A 23,943-nucleotide genomic window follows, 5' to 3' on the forward strand; every position below is an offset into this window, starting at 1 on the left:
CACCATGGAGCTTGCCTTGTGCTGCTGATCTCTGTAACTGTTGTGATGAGTTGTGAAATCTGAGTTGTGAAATCTGTAAAGTAGAGTAAATGGTTAATAATGTACTTATTAAAACAAAGGATCTGTAACTAGTGTGTTTGTGTAGTTATGTTTGAATGTTACATTTTTGAAGTATAAGGTGACAGTTATGTTATAGTTCTAAAATTTGGCAATCAAAAACAACTATAAAAACAGATTAGAGGTAAATTTAGAGGTAAATGCCATATATGTCTGTGAAACTGGGTTTTACTTTATGGGTTTTGCTTTTACTTTTTTTACTTTATGAATTATATGTAAAAAAAAAAAAAAAAATCACTCTAATGTATGAAAGAAATGTATGTACAGTTTTAGACTAACTCATTTCTACATTAAACACAACAATACACCATCGCATTCGCGACACTCCTGTGATTAAAGGCGACACTTCCGGTTTGAGCCTCGCTTTCGATTTCAAAGTAACGGCTGCGTGAAATCAGCGTATAGCATAACACGAGGTGATAAAATATTGACACATGATCAATACCATTAGGTTATCTTTTAAAAGACTCTAATGTTACGATAATGGTTTTCTTTTTTCAACAATGTAAATGTTTCCTCAGTGCATTTCTTGTGGATTATTTGGTCAATTTCGGTTTGCAGACCAATTTTTACGATATGGATGTGCCTGCAAACTTGTAAGTAGCCTACTCATGTTTATTCTAATGCTTTATCTGTCATCAATGATTTCTTATGTATAATAATTATTCAAGGTCATGCAGATAATATTTCTCTTAAAATTGTTCAATAGCTACGCTGTTATGTATTAGTAAATAAAGCCAGTGCCTAAAAGATCAACTTTTAAACTGTGATTAAATTATATACAAAATTTGCATCAGAGTGAAACGCTCCCTTTCCAATCGTCCAAGTTGTCAATCACACAGCGTTCGTTAATCTGGACACTTGCTAAAACTCGAAATTAAGCAAATGATGCGGTTACACTTAACTGTATTTACAACGTGTTTGCATTGTTATTTTTGTGAAAGGATTCGTAATAGTGCATAAATTGCGTTGTAATGATTAGATCACCGCATTCACACGATAGACTGTCATCTGCTCAATGCTCATAACTGCTATATTTCATCTGGTCGAATAGATCTAAATGATCAATCCTTTTGATGATTTGTTAATCTCGATAGTAAAAAAAAAATTAGTAAAAGTTTTCGAGAGAGTTGCACATGTTACACTAGTTATTTCGTATGCAAACATGTCTGTCAATAACATATTTATATACTTACTAATTTGTGAGTCGGCATGTTGCTGATTTCAGCTACATTAGGCTTAGTCTGTTGAGGTGGTCTGTAGATGAATTCCAGTTCAGTTATTACGTCCACAGTGGTGTCTGTATGGCCTGAAAAGTAGAGTATGTAGATGTATTGTGTGAGTAAATTGAAATGGGAACAATAAGAAAACGGGTAGTCAATTCTATATTTATTCATGATAAAATGGCATTGTGAAGTGTTTAGTAAAGTGTTTGCTAAACTATAGTCATACTCATAAAATCCAGTAGTTCAACAGTCATTTTCCAGTCGTTATAAAAGCTCATTTAAAGTAGTCTGATACCACAGCAAAAATGTGACTGTTATGGATACGGGAAAGACAAATTATTTCTGAGTTCGTGCTGTATCTGATCCACTCTGTGCGTGACACACACTGTCTGTTCCAGTGCTAAAATAATAGCTAGCATTTCTGGAAACGCATGAGTGCTGAACCGCGATTGGTCCACTGATCAACTACGATCCGTTTAACCCCTTATTGAAAATTTACAGTTTGCAGAAACTATTATAAAAACCTATAATGATGAACAGAAAATGTCAATTATTAAATCAAAACGTCGGTTTCTTGGTAAAGGGGAAAAAAAATCGTATGACCTTCAAAGCCAAAACATATAGCCTAGTGCTTTTAAGGGGGTAATTATAACGTAACTTTTTAATAGGTTTATAAAATATGAATTTATTCTAACCTATAGCCTATGTATCTTCGGTTAACAAAGAATTAAATAATACTAATAGTTTGCATAGAATAAATTATTATATAATGTTTATAAATATATAAAAAATATTTTTCTATTGTAAAATAGAAAAGTTAGCCTACTTACCAATTGTTTTTCTGGCGTTATTTAACTTGACCGGAGTCTTGTTTTTCTCAGCCATCATTATGCTGCTGTGTTTTTCGGGAGTAAAAAATACAGCCTGGTGGTACTCTTCCCTTGATGTCTGGACAGTTGCATTAAAATATCTGTTTTTTTTTATTTTTATGTCTTTATCGGAGAAACCGAATGCATGTAGCCAGTTATTGGGGCGTCATTTGATTTATCCATTCTTGAGCGGTAATGCTTTAGCCTATTTGAAAAGAGCGAGTTTTATATTCTTTTTTTTTTTTCAAATTAAGGATGGGCGTATTCAACTGGTGGTTTCTGATTCGCTTAAATGAAATGCAGTTTTTGTAAAGAAAAGGTAGCCTATCCCATTAACTGTGTTGGTTTGATGAGATTAACGATCAAAATTAAAAGGTAGCCTATCACATTAACTGTGTTGGTTTGAATGTAGCATGACATCAGCGATAAAAAATTAAAAGTACATACAATTTTCACAGAATATATTACTTCAAGAATTTGAATTTGTTCAAAATTTATTTGAACAAAATTTATTTTATTTATTTGAATACAATTTTATATATCAATTTGATTAGCCATTAGATAAACTGATGTAGACGTATTTTTTAAATAAAAAAAGGTTTAGAGTTATTGGTGATGGCTGTAGGATAGACATATAGGATAGGACACATATTTGTATTATAAAAAAAGACTCCCTATTGTGTGAATATAAATCGATAAAAGTGTATCTTTTTTTTATTTTTTATCTGAAATATTTGACTGAGGTATTGTCTTGGAGGACCACTCATTGTGTCATTAGCCGCGTTTCCACTGTCGGGCCAGGGCCGGGCCATGCTAGTGCGTGCCAGGGCCAGTCGCGTTTCCACTGTCACTTCCCGGGGCTTGATCGGGGCTTACTCGGGGCCTACGGCCAGGATTTCTGGCCCGTCGAATACCTTGGGCCAAAGCGGGTCAGCTCGGGCTAGAGGAGTGGTTACCAACAGAGGCGGAGTTCACCTGAGTCGGGAGACGGCAGTGCCGGATGATTCTGTCAGCTTTAAAGACTTTTAAAATAATTTAACTCGTGTTCATGTTTGAATGCCTTCTGTTTGTGATGCAAAAGACTATGCGCGCTAACTGCGCTACCATAGTAAACATATAAACGCTTGAAGATACGCATAGTAAAAAAAAACAGTGAACGCTTGAAGAAATCAGACCAATCATAAAGGCTATCACAGTCATGTTTTTATTTTATCTGTCAGCTAAGTTACGTCTCGTCTCTTTATACCGGACTATCATAAAATAAAGCAACTTTTTTTCGGGAGCTTCCTCTGTTTCTCTGACTGAAAATATCTCTATGCGAGTCGAGAGAGTGATAAAGCTCCTCAGGTCGTATTTTTGGTGGCATATATTTGAAGAAATTATCATTCTTTCTAATAAGATGTAAATATGTCCTAATAACGTTACCAGATAAACAGAAACAGACGCGACTGAAGAAGTAAGTGTGTCCTCTTTCTTTTGTGAAATAAGTTAGACCTAACAGTAATTTATTTCTGAGTGACTAATGTGCAATTTTGACATAAATTAATTCATTATGATCAATGTATCACTTTTTATTGTAAACCTGTAGTATCGATGCTTGGGTTTTAAATAACGTTATTCAAGTAAACAAAAAAAAGCAAACGGCCGCTTTTATCATGTTTGTTTTCAACGCTGTTTCCAGTGATTTCTGATTAGTTTTTTCTGATAAAACTTCCATTTGTTGGTGAAATGATGGGTTAGTGTGACGTTGTTCCAGAGAGGCGTGTTTTAGTGAAGCGCTGTGGAGCTTCTGGCCCGACAGTGGAAACGCAGGCCCGGTGCTATTAGCCCGAGGCTATTAGCTCGGCACGGCCCATTTAAAGCCCTGGCTCGCACTGGCCCGACAGTGGAAACGCGGCTATTGTAATTTTAATATTTTGGGGTTTTCCACTAGTAGTCTATAATTTCCACAAATGAATGCACATTTCCATGTTAACTCAATAATGTGACATGCACAAAAACGCATATAGTCTACAGCAAACTGTGGTAAGTCATATAGCTCAAAATACACAGAACGTTTTTTAGGGGTTCAAGCACGAAGTGCTGAACACCTATTGTAATTGTACTGATTTTTATTATTATTAGGGGTTCAAGCATGAAATGCTGAAACCCTATTGTAATTGTAAGGATTCGTAAAACGCATCGTGCAGGACAAACCGTAAGGCCTAGAGACTTGAAACCTGGCCAGATGGTAGGCCTCAATGTGGGGACAACCTATCAGAGTATGACCCCGATTGGCCCATAGGTGGCGCTACAGCAACCAAAAGTTCAAAATCGCTCATAACTCTTAGACCGTTTGTCCCAGGATCAAGTGTCTTATATCGTTGGAATCCTTGGCTCGAGGCGGACAAAATGGCTATCTCCGATTTGGATGTAGGCAGGGAAACATTTCTGCTATGTCGAATTTTGTCCAAAACATACTTTTGCGAACTAGTCCCTGGTTTTTCGCCCGATCGGAACCAAACCAGTCTAGGACAATTCTCTGGACTCTCTAGATCAATAATTATCAAAAAAAAGTTGAACTTTGGCATTTGGGTGGCTGTAACAGGGTCATTTAGAAAAGGGGCGTGGCAAAATACACTCAAAAGCCTATAAATCCCAAAGGAAAACTCAGAACTTCACCAAAATTGATGAGCATATGTGTCAGAACACGGTGAGGAAGCATGCAGAGTTTCATGGAGATCGGACCATAGGTGGCGCTATAACTGGCAAAAAGCCTTCATTCTTATTAGGGGTTCAAGCATGAAATGCTGAAACCCTATTGTAATTGTAAGGATTCGTAAAACGCATCGTGCAGGACAAACCGTAAGGCCTAGAGACTTGAAACCTGGCCAGATGGTAGGCCTCAATGTGGGGACAACCTATCAGAGTATGACCCCGATTGGCCCATAGGTGGCGCTACAGCAACCAAAAGTTCAAAATCGCTCATAACTCTTAGACCGTTTGTCCCAGGATCAAGTGTCTTATATCGTTGGAATCCTTGGCTCGAGGCGGACAAAATGGCTATCTCCGATTTGCTCGTCCTTCTGGCGCCAATTTCGAGTAAATTGCATTTTTTTGAAAAACCTATTTTTGCAAACTTCTCCTAGGTTTTTCGCCCGATCGGAACCAAACCACTGCCTGAGTATTCTCTGGAGTCTGTCAATCAATAATCATCCAAAAAATTCAAAATTTCAATTAACGGTCGATAAGGGGAACCAAAATATTTGATGGCACCATGGCCACTTTTACTAAAACGGTTATAAATTGTGAACAGAAAGAGATTTTTTTGCTAAACTTGGGATACATCTTCCAGAGCTTAACCTGAGATCACTTGAGAGAAATCGCAACAATTGGCCACTTGGTGGCACTATAAAATGGTTATAACTTGTGAACGGAATGAGATATTTTCGCAAAACTTGGGACACATGTTCATGAGCTCATTCTGAGGTCACGTGAAAAAAAGACATGACAATTGGCCACTTGGTGGCACTATAAAATGGTTATAACTTGTGAGCGGAAAGAGATATTTTCGCTAAACTTGGCACACATGTTCATAAGCTCAATCTGAGTTGACATGAAAAAAATCGTGACAATTGGCCACTTGGTGGCGCTATAACAGTGAAAAAAATCATGAAAATAGCTATAAGCGCACCCAACTGTTAGTCTACTGAAAATTGGCACGCATTGTCTTTGTCCAGGGTGCCATGATAGTCTATGAGAACATTGGTGTATCTCAAAAAACTCAGTATACGTCATTGGCACAATGCCTTGAAGGAGCCTTAGAAGTTTCAAGCCAGTGTTTTTTCACAGGAGTGACCTCCTAAGACTCCTGAATCCTTGCAGAGTCCAACAATACCAAACATGCCAGGTTTCGCCTTATGGTTTTTGCAAGTGTCATTTAGAGCTTTACAAAATTGTGTTTATCTTCAAAGCCGTTAGTCCGATCGAGACAACAACAAAAAAACACAGGAAATTTGAAAACATAGGTAAATAGCTAAACAATAACGCCAAAATGTTAAAATTATGATAGGAACTGACAAAAAAATGAATTAAATCCAATCAATTTCACCCATGGATCATTTTGATGCTCTCACATGTTTGAAACAAACAATGATGGATTGTCATGAAATTTGTTTTGAATTGGGACTGGCGAATCCCCGTCCATACTGTCAATGACCATTCGCAAAGACCCGCCCACTTTAGTTACTGTTGCTATGTCTGTCAAGCGACGCCACTCTCACACCACACCAAGTTCTCACGCAGTGAAAAATACATTGCGGATCAGAGAGGAGACTGCGCGCTGACAGACAAGTACTTTTGATATGAAACAAATGGCGCTTTTCCACTACAGCCAGCTCGGCTCGGCTCGGCTCGGCTCGACTTGACTCGGCTTTGTTTGGTTTTCCACTGTGTAAAAGTTGTACCTGTACCTGCTTCCAGGTACTTTTTTTCGTACCACCTCCGGCGAGGTTCTAAGTGAGCTGGGGCAAGCTGAGGCGATACTAAAATGTGACGTGAAAACACGGCAGACTGCTGATTGGTCAGAGAGAATTGTCACTATTCACTGCGTCATCATTGCACGCGCCAGACGGAGTATCCTGAATAAAAAACAGCAAAAACAAAAACATCCAAAAACAGCATACACTCGATTTCCTCCATTGTCCATTGTGTGTGGCAGCGGATGTATCTCGCGTAGAAGATTAAGTCACGGCAGTTTCCTGCGGCGTCGCTATGACGACCAGGTACTATTGTGGAGGTACTATCTGCAATGGAAAACGGAGCGAAAAGCGAGCCGAGTCGAGTCGAGTCGAGTTGAGTTGAGCTGGTACTGGTAATGGAAAAGCGGCAAAAGTCTCACCTTTCAAATGTAGTCATTTTTAGAGACATTTAAACAATAAATACCGTTTTGTGACTCTTTAATGTGTCTGACAGATCGCTGTAGACTCAAGGCTCAGTTAAAGCTGCTCGTGAACCGATCATCTCTTCCTTCTAGTTCATTTATAGCATTAAAATAAACATGAATGAACATAAAAGGAATGTTGTTTTAAAGTGCTAAGACGTCAGTACACTTTGTTTTTCAAATTTAAATCCTCCAAAGTTAATCTACTAACTCTCCTGACTGCTTTGTGGGACAAAATGGCGGATTATGATTAGTCAGATCACCTGTAAATCAAACTCCCTGCGAAGGGTCAATTGAGAATGCTCGTGCGCACAATCCTGATCTAATCGACAACTTTGCAGTTGCACATAGGAAAGCCCGGAAAATCCCGCTATAATGTAAGAGAGCATCTTTTTTATGTATTTGGACCTAGGCCTAACAATGTGTTATGGTGCGCTGTCACCAGTGTTTTTTTTTTGTGTTTTTTTTTGGTGAGCGTAGGCTCCTCCTGATTTTGTTAGTCATCTCATCTCTTATATGCTGTGTATGATCATATCCTGCCCTATTCATGGTAGCCTACTCGCGGACATTGCGTCATCAATGTCATCAATTGCGTCATCAAGGGGCCCGCCTTGATAATCCTACTTAAGGGCCCGGTGTTGGCTCGTTACACCACTGAATATAATTGTCTAAACTCCTTATCAAAATTACATATTTACAACAAATTTGACACATATATATGGGCACACTTTGAGTACTACTAATAAAAGTGGTGGAGATCAGGCAAGACTGTAAGAAGACTCAGGCAAGAAGGTGCTATAACTGTAAAAACGCTTTAAAACCATATATTTCCTATGGTAAACTGCCTGTATTGGCTGTAAATTGACTTTTTCATCTATGATGGCAGTTGTTAAATGCTTGCTAAATAAAACGTAATGTCTTTTGATGCTTGTGTGCTTAAAGGCCTTAACTGCTTGAACCCCGATAAATGCTGCTTGCAGCTTTAATTAGGGGTTCAAGCACGAAGTGCTGAAACCCTATTGTAATTGCTCTGATTTTTATTATTATTATTTTCCCCTAAAACGCATCGTGCAGCCCAAACCGTAAATGCTGGAGACTTGAAACTCAGCCAAATGGTAGTCCTCAATTTGGGGAGAACCTATCAAAGTATGACCCCGATTGGTCAATAGGTGGCGCTATAGCAAGCAAAAGTATGAAATCAGCCATAACTCCTAGACGGTTTGTCATAGAATCAAGTGTCTTATATCACTGTAATCCTTGGCTTAAGACGGTCAAAACGTATATCTCCGATTTCATTTCCGCCTGGGAAAATTTTCCGCCATTTTGAATTTTCTCAAAAACCTACTTTTGCGAACTAGTCCTAGGTTTTTCGTCCGATTGGAACCAAACCAGTGCAGAAATGTTCTCTGGAGTCTGACTATCAATAATTATCGAAAAAAAGTTGAAATTTCGATTCACGGTCGCTAGGGGGCGCCAAAACGTACGTTGTGGGAGGAGCCTATTTTACTAAAACGGCTATAACTCGAGAAATAAATGAGGTATCTTCACCAAACTCGGTACACATGTGTAATAGTTCAATTTGAGGTCACAGTAAAAAAATCGCGACGATTGAACACTAGGTGGCGCTATAACTTGAAAAAAACATGAAAAGGGCTATAACCACCTGACCGTTTGTCCGATTGACTTGAAAATTGGTATGCAGTGTCTTGGTCCAAGGTGCCATGTATGTGTATGAGGACATTGGCGTATCTCAAAAAACATGGCCGCCATCGGCCAACGAAGTTTGAGCACCTATTAGACAAGGTTAACGGAGGCCGATCGGAACGAAACTCAATGCGCATGTTCGGCTCATGGCCCTAAAGGTCTGTAAGAATTTTGAAAGAAATCGGCCACTAGTTGGCGCTAACGAGTTTTACGGCTCTGTAATCACGTGGTGTTACAAATATCCACACAATATGCATATCATTTGATAGATCTCCTCATCCTGAACAACTTTGCCTCAAGAACCATTGCTGTCAATCAAACTGTTCATTAATTATTCATTAATATGTTAAAAACCTACTTTTGCGAACTAGTCCTAGGTTTTTTGCCCGATCGGAACCAGACCAGTCTAGGACAATTCTCTGGACTCTCTAGATCAATAATTATCAAAAAAAAGTTGAACTTTTGCATTTGGATGGCTGTAATAGGGTAATTTATAAAATGGGCGTGTCAAAATACATTAAAAAGCCTATAAATCCTAAATAAAAACTCAGAACTTCACAAAAATTGGTCAGCATATGTGACATAACATCATTAACAAGCATGAAAAATTCTATGGAGATCGGACGATAGGTGGCGCTATAACTGTTAAAAAGCTTTAAAATCATATATTTCCTATGGTAAACTGCCTGTATTGGCTGTAAATGGTCTTTTCCATCTCTGATCATATAATTTTCATATCATAATGTTCAAAACTAGTGCAATACAATTCTCTGGACTCACTAGATCAATAATTGTCAGAAAAAGTTGAACTACTTCATTTGGATAGCTATAATAGGTTCACTTCAAAATCTGGCCTTTACCAAGTGTCCCCGAAAGCCTATATCTCTTTAATCAATGCTCAGACCTTCTTAAAAACAAGTCAGAACGTGTGAAATATCACCCTGAACAAGCATGAAAATTTTCAGACAGATCGGACAAAATTTGCCTCTATAACAGTTAAAAAGGTGAAAATGATATGAATTAATGGCATGTTAAGCCAATAAGTGGTATTTTACTGCCCCCTGCTGTTTAAAATAGTCATTTTCTCATATTGGTATTGGTATCAGCCATGGTAAATCATGATAAATGATGGTGTGTGTGTGTGTGTGTGTGTGTGTGTGTGTGTGTGTGTGTGTGTGTGTGGTACAAATATAACAAAGGTTTTATTTTCCAACATGAAAACAAACATAACAGAGTGCTAGTGCACAAACAATAACCGACAATGATAATGGATGAGAGGGGAACTTAAATACACAGATCAAGACAAGGACAACAGGTGACGGTTATGATGATGAGGAGCAGGTGATGATGAGGAGGGTGATGAGGAGCAGGTGCAGGTGATGACGACAGATGGTGAATGTGATGAAGACAGAAGGTGAATGTGATGAAGGTGAATGTGACACCAATATCACTGAAACATTTGTGTGTGTGTGTGTGTGTGTGTGTGTGTGGCATTATTGTGTGTAGCATATGTAGCAAGTATGCATTATTGAGTTAATATGGAAACACTGGTTTGCTTTAGTGCAGAAAACTGGTCAAAATCATGAGGTTTAAAGTGAAAGTGAGCCAATAAGTGGTCTTCTAGTGCCCTCTGCTGGCCATTCTACTTATTAATTAAATATTTCCACATGTGCTTGCATTTATACTTGAATACACACTAAAAATATATAGCAATAACTATTATAACACAATCATATTTTGTCAGTGTTAATCACTTTATTTGCACTGACACTTCAAATAATTGCTAGTAATGTGATAAATCAGGCTAGAAACATGGTAAATCAAAGTAAATAATACTAGATTGTCGTTTATCTCCTGGTAAATAATACTAGAACGTGGTATATCATGGTAAATCATGGTTAACTATGCTGTGTGTGTGTGTGTGTGTGTGTGTGTGTGTGTGTGTGTGTGTGTGTGTGTGTGTGTGTAAGCATGCATTGAGTTAACATGGAAAAACTGGTTTGCTTTAGTGCAGAAAACTGGTTTAAAGTGAAAGTGAGCCAATAAGTGGTCTTCTAGTGCCCTCTGCTGGCCATTCTACTTAATAATGAAATATTTTACATGTGCTTTTGCATTCATACTTGGACACACACTAAAAATCACGTATATAACTAACTATTATAACACAATAATATTTTGTCAGTGTTCATCACCTCATTTGCACTGACACTTCACATAATTGCTAGTAATGTGGTTAATCATGCTAGAAACATTGTAAATCATAGTAAATAATACTGAAATGAGGTGTATCAAGGTAAATCATGCTAGAATCCTAATAAATCATTCTGGAACATGGTATATGATAGTAAATCATGCTAGAATCATATTAAATAATTCTTGAATGTGGCAAATCGTTGTGGGAGGAGCCTATTTTACTCAAATGGCTATAACTCAAGAAGTAAATGAGATATCTTCACCAAAATCAGTACACATGTGTATGGGTTCAATTTGAGGTCACAATAAACAATTTTATGGAGATCGGACCATAGGTGGCGCTATAACTGTTAAAAAGCTTTAAAACCATATATATCCCATGGCAATTTGCCTGTATTGGCTGTAAATGGTCTTTTCCATCTATTATGTCAGTGGTTACATGCTTGCTAAATAAATCTTAATGACTTTTGATGCTTTTGTGCTTAAATGCCTTAAAGGCCTTAACTGCTTGAACCCCGATAAATGCTGCTTGCAGCTTTAATTATTATTATTATTCTTCTCCGCTAAAACGCATCGTGCAGCCCAAACCGTAAGTGCTGGAGACTTGAAACTTTGTCAGATGGTAGTACAAAAATCGAGGAAAGGTTCAGAGAGTATGACCCCGATTGGCCCATAGGTGGCGCTATAGCGACCAAACGCGCGAAACTGGTCATAACTCCTAGACCGTATGTCCTAGACTCAAGTGTCTTATATCAATGGAATCCAGACCTCATGGCGAACAAAACGTATATCTCCGATTTCATTTCCGGTATGCAAATTTTTCCGCCATTTTGAATTTTGTCAAAAACCTACTTTTGCAAACTAGTCCTAGGTTTTTCGCCCGATCGGAACCAAACCAGTGCAGAAATGTTCTCTGGAGTCTGAAGATCAATAATTATCGAAAAAACGTCGATATTTCGATTCAAAGTCGCTAGGGGGCTCAAAATGAACGTTGTGGGAGGAGCCTATTTTACTAAAATGGCTATAACTCAAAAAGTAAATGAGATAGCTTTACCAAACTTGGTACACATATGTAGGAGTTCAATCTGGGGTCACAGTAAAAAAATCACAACGATTAAACACTAGGTGGCGCTATAACATGAAAGAAACATGAAAAGGGCTATAACCACCTGACTGTTAGTCTGATTGACTTGAAAATTGGTATGCAGTGTCTTGGTCCAAGGTGCCATGTATGTCTATGAGGACATTGACGTATCTCAAAAAACATGGCCGCCATTGGCCAATGAAGTCGAGCACCTATTAGACAAGGTTAACGGAGGCCGATTGGAACGAAACTCGGTGGGCATGTTCGACTCATGGCCCTAGAGGTCTGTAAAATTTTTGAAAGAAATCGGCCACTAGTTGGCGCTAACGAGTTTTATGGCTCTGTAATCACGTGGTGTTACACTTATAGTCACATTATGCATATCATTTGATAGATCTACTCATGCTGAACAACTTTGCCTCAAGAACCATTGCTGTCAATCAAACCGTTCATTAAATATTCGTGAACATGTTAAAAACCTACTTTTGCGAACTAGTCCTAGGTTTTTCGCCCGATCGGAACCAGACCAGTCTAGGGCAATTCTCTGGACTCTCTAGATCAATAATTATCGAAAAAAAGAAGAAAATTTTGCTTTTGTTTGGCTATAACATGATCATTTAGAAAATGGGCGTGTCAAAATACACTCAAACGTTTATAAATCATAAATAAAAACTCAGAACTTTACAAAAATTGATGAGCACATGTGACATAACATGCTAAAGAAGCATGGGAATTTTTATGGAGACTGGACCATAGGTGGCGCTATAACTGTTAAAAAGCTTTAAAACAATATATATTCTATGGTAAATTGCCTGTATTGGCTGTAAATGGTGTTTTCCATTTATGATCTTATAATTTTCAAATCATAATATTCAAATCTAGTGCAGTACAATTCTCTGGACTCTCTAGATCAATAATTATCAGAAAAAGTATAACTTCTTCATTTGGATGGCTATAATAGGGTCACTTTAATATGTAGCCTTGACCAAGTGTCCCCAAAAGCCTATATCTTTTAAATATCTTTCAGATCTAGTCAGAACATGTTACTCTTAACAAGCACGAAAAATTTCAGACAGATCGGACAAAATTTGCCTCTATAACAGTTAAAAAGGTAAAAATGATATAACATGGCATATTAAGCCAATAAGTGGTATTGTACTGCCCCCTGCTGTCATTTCATCATACTACTCCCTAATATTGTTATATAATTCATATTTATACTTTATAAAATCATTATTTTAACATTTACAATCACATTTTGTCAAAATGCATCTATTGGAGTGTTACTATTGACAATTGTTTTACATTTAGAAAACGAAAGTAAAACCTTGTCCGCCATTTAGGCCACGCCCCCCCAGTACAAATTCACTCATAACTCGAAAACGGAAAGTCGCCGCGCGCTCAAATTTTGATGGTAAGGACCTCTCCGGGCTCTTGATCGAAACGTAGCGTCGCGGGCCTCGGGAGCGCGCCCCCCCCACGGAACGCTAGTCCGCGGGACCCCCGACTTTGAACGGCCGTAACTCCCGAACCAGATCACCCCGAACCTTGTGTGAGGGCTCATTGGAAAGGGCCCATCCTTGGCTAGCTTCGATTCAAATGTGGTGTAATTTGCCCTCGGCATTCCAGAGAAAACTGCTCCAAAAGACATGCCTTTGAATGGTCATAGCTCCAGGCCCCAATCGCCCAAAAACACTGTGATGGTCTCATTCAACAGGGCTCCTCAAGCACTATCTATGCTCTGAGGTTTAGAATTTTTCGCCATCTGGTTCCCGAGATATAAGTGAAAAAACTAATTCCCATTCATTCACTTAAATTGTAAGATGGAGGCTGTAATTCCACTGTTGTCAACTAGAGGGAGCAGCAGTATTAGACATAGTATTAATCTTTTTATCAGCTTTCAGCTTTGGCCAACAAGCAAATGCTTAAAGCTATTTATTATTATTATTACTGATAATACAGATCACAAAGAAATATGTGAAAATGGTTAGACCATTAAAAGATATTTTCACAATAACATCCCAAAAACATTGAAAACATATTTGTCTTTGTGTGTGTGTGTCTGTGTGTGTCTGTGTGTGTAAGCATGCTTAATGGAAAGAACATGGAGAAACTGCTTTGTTTTACTGGTGGATAAAAAAGTCTTTCAAATGAAAGTGAGTCAATTAGTGGTCTTCTACTGCCCTCTGCAGGACATTCTACTTATAAAAATATTTTTACCTGTGCTTTTGCATACATTTTTATTAGACTATATAAAATTGCTTGCATGAAAATCACCTATTATAACACAATCATGTTTTGTCAGTTTATCACTTCATTTGTACTGAGCTCTCAGTTTGAACAATTCTGCCTCTCAGTGATTAATTTGAAATCTGAAAATGGTGTTATACGGAGGAGATTTGCAATTATCATTTTGTTACCTATCTTTAATTTAAAATATCTACATCTACAACCAAATGTGTTTGCATGTGTGTGTTGAAGCATGGTTACTGTATTAAGTATTATTGTTTAAGTATTATTGTTTTCATTTACATTTTAACCACCAGAAGACCACTCATTGCTTCATTCTGCTTACTAAAATATTATTTTCCAGTTAGTTTCCATTTGAAATATTGTTTAAACTTTATAAAATCATTAAAATAACATTTCAAATCATATTTTGTCTGTTTATAAATCCCACAGACTCACATTGGCTGCAATACTAATGTTTTTGAAAGACACAGACCTGAGAGTCTAATCTTTGTGTATTGTGCATATAGTATTGATATTATTACTATTGCAAATCATGTTATTGTAACTCATATCTTAACAGAATATTATTTGTAATTTTAATTCTTTATTTCTTAATTGTTTTTTTCTGATTACTACAGATATTATCAACAAAGATATCAACTACACCTTCACTTTTAATATTGATAAGCTGCACACACAGCGCAATCACACACCCACTAATGCATTCAAATAAATGTAATCTTACTGTGCTACTTTATTTGTACATGATTAGAATGAACAGACATCTAAGAATATTTTTCTTCTTTTGTTAAAGCCATTTCAGACTACAAGTAAGCATTATATTACTAATCAACTATTTTAAAGGTGCCATACAATTGAAAACTGTATTTATCTTGGCATAGTTGAATGGTAAGAGTTCTGGACAAGGAACTGACATACCGTGAGCCTCAAACACCATTGTTTCCTCCTTCATGTGTAAATCTCCTGTTTGCAAAAGACCGCTGAAAAATGAGTGAATTACAGCATAACACCGACTGTGACGTTGGAGTCGGGATCATTCATATTTATACCCCCCCAATTTGCATATACCAGCCCATGTTCTAGGCCAGGCAGTGTTAACGTGGACCTGCACAGCCGAATCATCAGAAGTTCTGCAGGTATTGTGAAGAAGCAAGCAAGGACAATAGTGAAAATGTCAGATCATGGATATAAATGTTATGTTCGAGGCTGTGCTGCGGATTTCAGAACTTTTCATTCCCTTCCCACAAAAGAGAACTGCCAACAGGCATGGTTGATTTTTACAACAGGATACCTTACCATTTTAATTCAAAGCTGTTAGTTTGCTCTGCCCATTTCACCACTGACAGTTTTTCTAACCTGGGACAATATCAAGCAGGTTTCGCTCATCGTTTGATACTGAAGAAGGGGGCAGTTCCAACTAATGTTATATTTCCATTACAACCCCTACCGCAAGCAGAAAGTAACATTAGTGATTTTATCCACTACTTGACTGTTGAAGACATTTCTGTTTCAGAGATATCATAGAACAATTTAAAATATATCAATGCATTCTACGGCACCTTTAAAATAATTATTTAAAATGGAGATCAGGCCAAACATCACTAAAACATGAAAAGGGCTATAACCACCTGACCATTAGTTCGATTGACTTTAAAATTGGCATGCAATGTTTTGGTCCAAGGTGCCATGTATGTCTATGCCGCCATAGGCCAATAAAGTTTGTGCACCTCTTAGACAAGGTTAACGAAGGTCGATCGGAACGAAACTCGGTGGGCATGTTCGACTCGTGGCCCTAGAGGTCTGTAAGAATTTTGAAAGAAATCGGCCACTAGTTGACGCTAACAGGTTTTACGGCTTTGTAATCACGTGATGCATGTCATTTGATAGATCTCCTCATACTGAACAACTTTGCCTCAAAAACTACTGCTGTCAATTAATTTGTTCATTAAATACTTGCGATTATGTTAAAAACCTACTTTTGCGAACTAGTCCTATGTTTTTCACCCGATCGGAAATATATCAGTGCAGTACAATTCTCTGGACTCTCTAGATCAATAATTATATAAAAAACTTAAACTTTACCCATTGGGTAGCCATAATAGGATCATTTAGAAAATGTGTATGGCAAAAAACACTCAAAAGCCTGTAAATCCTAAACGAAAACTCAGACAACTCACTAAACTGCCTTATGTGCTTAAAGACCCTAAATGCTTGAACCCCGCTAAATGCTGCTTGCAGCTTTAATTTCTTCGTGTTTTTTCTTCGTTGTCCCTGCATTACGAATGGTATAAAGTTTAATTTGTTTTTATTATTATTGTGAATCATTTAATTAATAAGCAAGTTATACTTTGTGTTATATTAAACATATTTTCTGTATAATCATAATCTAATTTAGCAGTTTTGCTGATTTAATGCAGTTTTTTGTGAAACAAACAGGAAATTACATTTAATGAAGTTGAGTAATGCAGAAAACAAAAAAACAATGTAGAGTGAATTAAATGAGACATTTCAACCTAGTCTCACGGCAGTTCGTGAAATGGTCACGTAATTTAATCTATTGATTCGTGCACGGGCACGTTTATTTCGTTATTTTCGTAATACCAGCACTTTTTTAAACTAATGTATTTCAATGGGAAATATATTTCGTGATCAAAGCACGATCATTTCTGCCTGTCGGGCTGCAGCATAGAAGCTGTTTAATCAACATTTTTTCACGAGATCTTATCATGGTTTATGTATTTTTTTTAATGTTATTATTTCGATCTAATTGCCAGGGAAGCTGGATTGCTTTGCTGTTTATTGATATTTTTAAAATTTGTATTTGGCATCAGTTCACGTGTGTCAGATGTTGGTAAGTAGCCTAGTAAATACCCAAATACCCTGTCCTAATAATGTGTGATATAATGTCTTTTCTGTTTGTCGATATTAATCAGATTAGCTCACGTTCAGTCACTGCATTATATCTGTCATCTCCACGGAGGCTTTGCGTTTCATTGCTTTCTACTTAACCCTCATATGACCTTAGTTTCCTGTTTACACTCAGTGCATTTGGGGTCTATATGACCCCAAAGATGCACAGAGCTTTTGTACAAGAAATATACATTTTAATAATACAAATTATATATAATTTTTTTCGTTTACTTCTCATCTATATTTCTATGCTGTGTTTTGGGGGATATGAAGTACTTTTTTTACCTATTTACTGCAAAATTCCTCAACTACACCATTAGCATACGTATGAAATATAACATTTTTATGAAAAAAACACATTTATGATGATCAAATTTAAATATGAGTTGTTTCAGGATATTGATCTAGGTGTTAGATGCAGAATTCTGCCATCTGGTGGTTAGATGTTTTTTTGTAGATAATATAGTTTTAGCCACAAAGTGTAATTACCATATACTTCCAGCAGAGGCCCCATAGAGATCCATTCATTTTTCTGGATGTGACTTATTGCTCTTATAACAGCTTTTTTTATGAATTATATATTTAAACATTTTAAAATACATTAAATCAGTATTTTGTCAAAGTTTAGACATTTTTTGTTGTTGTTTGAGGTCTTTTGAAGTGTCTTGTTATTGCAATAATGCTATATAAATTTGCAATAATGTCACATAAGTTGCCACTAAAAGAAACAACTTGATTGCAATTGTATATTATTTCAATAATCGAAATGTATAAAATGATTAACTTTAGAATGAGAAATTAATTTTTAAAAAGTAAAAAAAAAAAAAGTAAAAAACAAACAAACAGCTATAGGCGGATATAGGAATAGGAGTGAAGAGTAAACACACTGGCCCTCATTTATCAATCTTGCGTAGAAACGGGCGTATATATTGGCGTAAGATTATGCTTACACTCCTCTCATCGCCTGATTTATGAAGCTGTGCGTACCTTTGAAATTCTGGTGTACGCAATACCTGCCCTTGATAAATGCCGCGGCTGAAAACGATCGTCATTAGAATAACACGCCCCTATATATTCAAGTCTCCGCTCCCCCCACGCCCTCATTTTACGCCATGGACACACGGAAGACGGCAAATTAAAGAGAAACTTCTTTGAGAAAGAGAAAGCGAAACCAGGGAAGTGGAAACAAAATTGATTTCTAGATTTTTATTATTAATGACGCTTATTGTTATTTAGAAGAAGAATGTCGTTATTATTATTTGTATTATTATTATTATTATTATTATTATTTAAAAGAAGAAGAATGGCATTTTTATTATTTTGTCAGTCTGAATTATTTTTTTGGTCATTGAAAGCCTTTCATTACTAAACCCAGTCCGTGCATACCTGCCGGGCCTAACCCTGGCCTAACCATCGTTTCAAAGAATAGTACAACGGCGAGCGCGTCGAGTATAAACGCCTCGTCCGTTTGGGGAGGTGCGCGCGCAGTCTGCGGAGACTCGCGCTGCGGAGCCAGGCGAAAGTATAAACAAGGCTTGAAACGTCAGGTAAAGCGCACAGGCACGCAACTTAAGGAATACATATGCCTACAATTCAAATGCTTTGGTAAAGTCACACAAATTAAACATTGAAGTCCATGTTGCACAAAAATAAACACTGAAGTTTATAATTACTATGCTGTTGTTTTTTTACAGTGGGTCATATTATATTATATCTTTTAGTTTGTCAGTGCGTTTTGTGGTGTTAGGAATTGTTTTTTTGCGCATTCCCGCACTCAAAACGTGCGTACACCACCTCCCGAGCTGGCGTAGGATTTGAGCGTGCCGTACGCCAACGTCCATATTGATAAATCTCAAAGTCAACGTGGTTTTGGGTGTACGCCAGGTGTACGCTGGAAATTTGGTGTACGCACTTTTGATAAATGAGGGCCACTGTGTGTGTTTGTGTGCATGCGTGCATGTGTGTGTGTGTGTGTAATCATGCTCATTCCACATTGTTTTTTTCTCTAGTACCAGGCCATTTATGTGTGCACATTTTTAGATTCATGCTGGAATTATTGATTTTATTTACCAATTTCAATAAAAATGCTCTCTTTTGCAGTCACACCTGTTTGTTTGTGTTTGTCTCTCTGTGTATGTGATCTGTGTGTAGTCATGTTCTTTCCACGCTGCATTTGTCGTCTCATACCATACCTTCATTAATGTGTGAATTTTTTTAGATTTAGGCAGAAATTATTGATTTTATTTCCCAATTTCTATAAAAATGCTCTCTATTGCAGTCACACCTCTCTCTGTCTGTCTGTGTATTTGTGTCTGTGTGTGGGCGCATATGTGTGTGTGATAATGTTCATTCCACATTGCATTAGTGCTCTAGTACCAGGCCTTCATTTATGTGTGAGAATTTTCAGATTTATGCTGGAATTATTGATTTTATTTGTCAATTTCTATAAAAATGCTTTCTATTGGAGACACACCTGTGTGTGTGTTTGTGTGCGCGAGCATGTGTGTGTGCAAGTGATCATGTTCGTTCCACATTGTATTTGTGCTCGAGTACCAGGACTTCATTGTGGTATTGAAATTTTCAGATTTATTCTGGATTTATAGATTTTTTTTGACAAATGAAAAAAATAAAATATTTTTTTTTTCGATTTTCCCATTCATTTCAATTTCAATTCAAAGGTCATGAGTGTGACTTTTTTTTTTTACATGCCTTTAGAACATCCGAATCAATCATCCGTTTTTTTGTGTGTGTATAGATAGATAATGTAGGAAAAGTCACCAAATTTTATTCCACTGAGATGAAGGGAACCATTTTTTTTAATGAAGGAAAAGTCGCTTGGGGTCATATAGACCCCAAAGCACAAATGAGGGTTAAACACTGCCTGTCACATGACGTGCTATAGATTAGGCCTATAGACCTTTAATCAGTTAATCATATTCATATCAGATTAATTAGTTCTAAAGTTGTATTTGTAGTAGAAGCACAGTAAAAACAACACTTACCATGCTTTTACCACATTAACATTAGTTTTACTGTGATAAGTGTAGTAAAAAGACAGTAATCACAAAACTTACCATGCTTTTACCACACTATTGGTAGTTTTAATGTGATACTTATTGTAAAAGGACAGTAACCACAAAACTTACCATGCTTTTACCACACTATTGGTAGTTTTAATGTGATACTTATTGTAAAAGGACAGTAACCACAAAACTTATCATGCTTTAAACCTCAGTAACCTTAGTTTTACTGTGATTGGTGTAGTAACGGATAGTAATCACAAAACTTACCATGCTTTTACCCCAGTATTGTTAAAAGTTTTAAAGTGATATTTGTTGTAAATGCATATTAACCATAACACTTGCCATGCTTTTAATGCTTTATAATGTAACATCCAATATTTGTAAGGTAAATCAGTACTTTTTCCTTTAAATAATCCTATATATTATACATAATGATATTTTCTTTTCTCTTTTTTCAGCTGAAAAGACCAAAAGGACCTTTCGGACTCAGTCAGCCCATTATTGTTTGAGGAGAAGTAAATGGAGGAGACGGACAACTGCAAAGGCAAATATTCGCAATGGTATGTATGTGTTGGTTTTAACCCTAAATCAAACATTTTATCAAGCATTTGTTGTTTCTTAAACATTTTCTCACAAAACCCATAGCCCAATCAGTATGAACATAGTTTGAAAGTTTTAATAGTTCACAAGATTTAACAGGTTGTCAAATTCATACGATACTCGTACATATTTGTATCCTCGTACACAATCTTGCAGCTTTTACTCCTAGTGCTGTCATTGGCTACTGCCTCAATTCCTGTACATATGTATTGTGATATTTGTAAATCAGTTGCACCTCTTCTTGGAAAGTAGTCAGATGTCCCACACACTGTCAGAAAGTTGATATTAATTGCATTGTATTTATTACAATTATTACAAATTGGTCCCCGTCTGTTTATGTTCCAGTGATACATGATGTCTCTTTACACCTCATAACCTTCCTCTGTTTGCAAGAGTCTAAAGCTTATCTGACTTGTCACATGACATCAGATACTCGATTATTTTGTCATAATAGGATCAGTTACACTGCTGATAACTGTCCCTTTTGCATGTAAATCATTTTCAAACGATTATTGCTTGCTTTTTTAAATGCCTGCATATCAGTGAACTTATAACATAAAAATGCTTTTAACATTTAATTGTGCAACACTCTTTACAGAAAAACAGCTTCTATGCTGCAGCCCGACAGGCAGAAATGATCGTGCTGTGATAATGAAAGATGTTTCCCATTGAAATACATTAGTTTAAAAAACGTGCTGGTATTACGAAAATAATGAAATAAACGTGCCCGTGCATGAATCAATAGATTAAATTATGTGACCATTTCACGAACTGCCGTGAGACTGGGTTGGACATTTACTTATGTCTTGACAGATTTATTGACCATCTACAATGTCTTCAGCCACTATTTGAGGAGAAGAGAGAGAGGGATGGCTTGCACTTATTGTAAAGGATGAGGTTGATGATGTTTCATGGCCAAATGAAATAACCAGAGGAGAGCCCTTCTAGCCAATCAGAGGTGAAAAAGGCAGTATCTTCCCCTACCATCCTGGGGAAAAAAATATCACACTTTTATAAAAAACAATTCCCCAATCTTTACTGTGGTTGAAGATTGTTGCCACTGTTACACTAATTGTGACAGACTTATCCGTAATCCTGGAAGATGCCATTGTTCTTGAAGGCATTACACATCATCCAGCAGCATTTGCTTAATTTTTAGACTTATGCAATAAATATGGAGTATCCAAAATTACTGAAGTAATAAAGTAGATTTTTATGGATGTAGATGGTAAGAGTGCAGTTACTGAAGTCTTAATTGTTAAATGGTTAAAGCCATTTTGTAAATGTTGCACTGGACACTTTGTTTTATACTATTATAGTTCATGATTTAAAAAAATATTGCTTTGTCAATGTATTGATATCATTTTAAGTATTAATTTGTCTCAACCTTTTGATTTAAAGTGATAGTTAACCCAAAAATCTAAATTTTGTTATTTACTTATCTTCTCATCTTCTTCTGATGAACAAGATATTTTGAAGAAAGTTACTAATAAAATGTTTGACAGTAGCCATTGACTGCCATATAGTTTATGGCTACCATCTGCTCTTTGGTTACTATAATACTTCAAAAGATATTATTTTGTGTTCAATGTAAAAGTTAAATAAATTATAAATGACTGTTCATTTTTCGTTTAATTAAGCCTTCAGACTTGTTCTGTAACATGCATTGGTATGTACCGTGGATTGAGTAAAGAAATTAAAATGCAAGACTTGGTACTGTGTTATTGCTGTGTTGACTCAAAGTGTTTAAATAAAGTTATTTGACTTTGTTATGGGTGCTGTTTTATTTAATTTTATTAATTTTATTTAAATAATATATAATTAATCAATTTGTCCTATAAATATTAAGTGTATTTGTGTTACATAAAATGTAATTCATAAGGTAAACTTAACTGTCAGAACTTATGGTTTTTAACATAAACTTTCAAGTTTGGTAAAGTTCAGTCTATGTTTGTGGAGTTAACTTAAAGAGTTTGTGATGTTGCGTTATTATTTTAAGCTGAAAAATTTGTTACTGGTCAAAAATGAAAGAAAAATATGAATAAACTTTTATGTGTGCACACATTTTTTGTTCAACATTTATATATATATATATATATATACATTTATATGCTGTACACTCATGAGAACATTTCATAATTGTATTTTTTTGTGTTTTTAATCTAAGCTTTTGAGCCTCTTAAAAGTGTACATCCCAGAATCTTTTTTATTTTTAGTTTTTAAATAATAAATAAGGTTTAATATATATTTATATACAGTTCTGGTTTATAGAATGATGTATAAATGTATATTAAACAATGTATATTGTTAAAATGAAAATGTTCAGTTTTCTGGGATGTGTAGTTTCAAGGGGCTAGAAAATATAATTAATTTCATCCAGTAGAGGGTGCGTGAGAACACGCAGCGCCGGATGAAACTCTATGAAGCCTCTGTGCGGGTAAATAAGGCCAATAGCATCCCGCAGACTCACCTCCGGCTAGACACCACTGGCTGGACACCAGTGGATAGACAGCCTACGTCATTTCCATTTTCTCCATCATTTCCGTTTCGCCGCTAATTTCCGTTTTCACCGCTGGATGGACAGCAATTTTATTTCCTATTTTCACCTCTGGATTGACATATGATATATTTATTTTATATTTTCACCTCTGGATAGACAGCATATTTAGTTCTCACCTCTGGATGGACAGAATATTTATTTTATATTTTCACCTCTGGATAGACAGCATATTTAGTTCTCACCTCTGGATGGACAGTATATTTATTTTACATTTTCACCTCTGGATAGACATATTTATTTTATATTTTCACCTCTGGATTGACATATATTTATTTTATATTTTCACCTCTGGATTGACATATATTTATTTTATATTTTCACCTCTGGATAGACATATATTTATTTTATATTTTCACCTCTGGATTGACATATATTTATTTTATATTTTCACCTCTGGATAGACAGCATATTTAGTTCTCACCTCTGGATGGACAGTATATTTATTTTACATTTTCACCTCTGGATAGACATATTTATTTTATA

The 23,943-nt window shown here is 36.3% G+C and overlaps 1 long non-coding RNA gene across 1 annotated transcript; it reads left to right on the forward strand.

Moving 5' to 3' along the window:
- The first annotated feature begins 487 nt into the window (after window positions 1-487).
- Window positions 488-22,631, forward strand: LOC311089107. Its single transcript, XR_014607636.1, has 4 exons — window positions 488-533; window positions 639-713; window positions 20,759-20,860; window positions 21,714-22,631. It is a non-coding gene; the product is annotated as an uncharacterized lncRNA (long non-coding RNA).
- The last annotated feature ends 1,312 nt before the right edge of the window (window positions 22,632-23,943 follow it).

Source organism: Abramis brama (assembly GCF_963993115.1).
Source record: "Abramis brama genome assembly, chromosome: 9".
NCBI classification, from domain to species: domain Eukaryota; kingdom Metazoa; phylum Chordata; class Actinopteri; order Cypriniformes; family Leuciscidae; genus Abramis; species Abramis brama.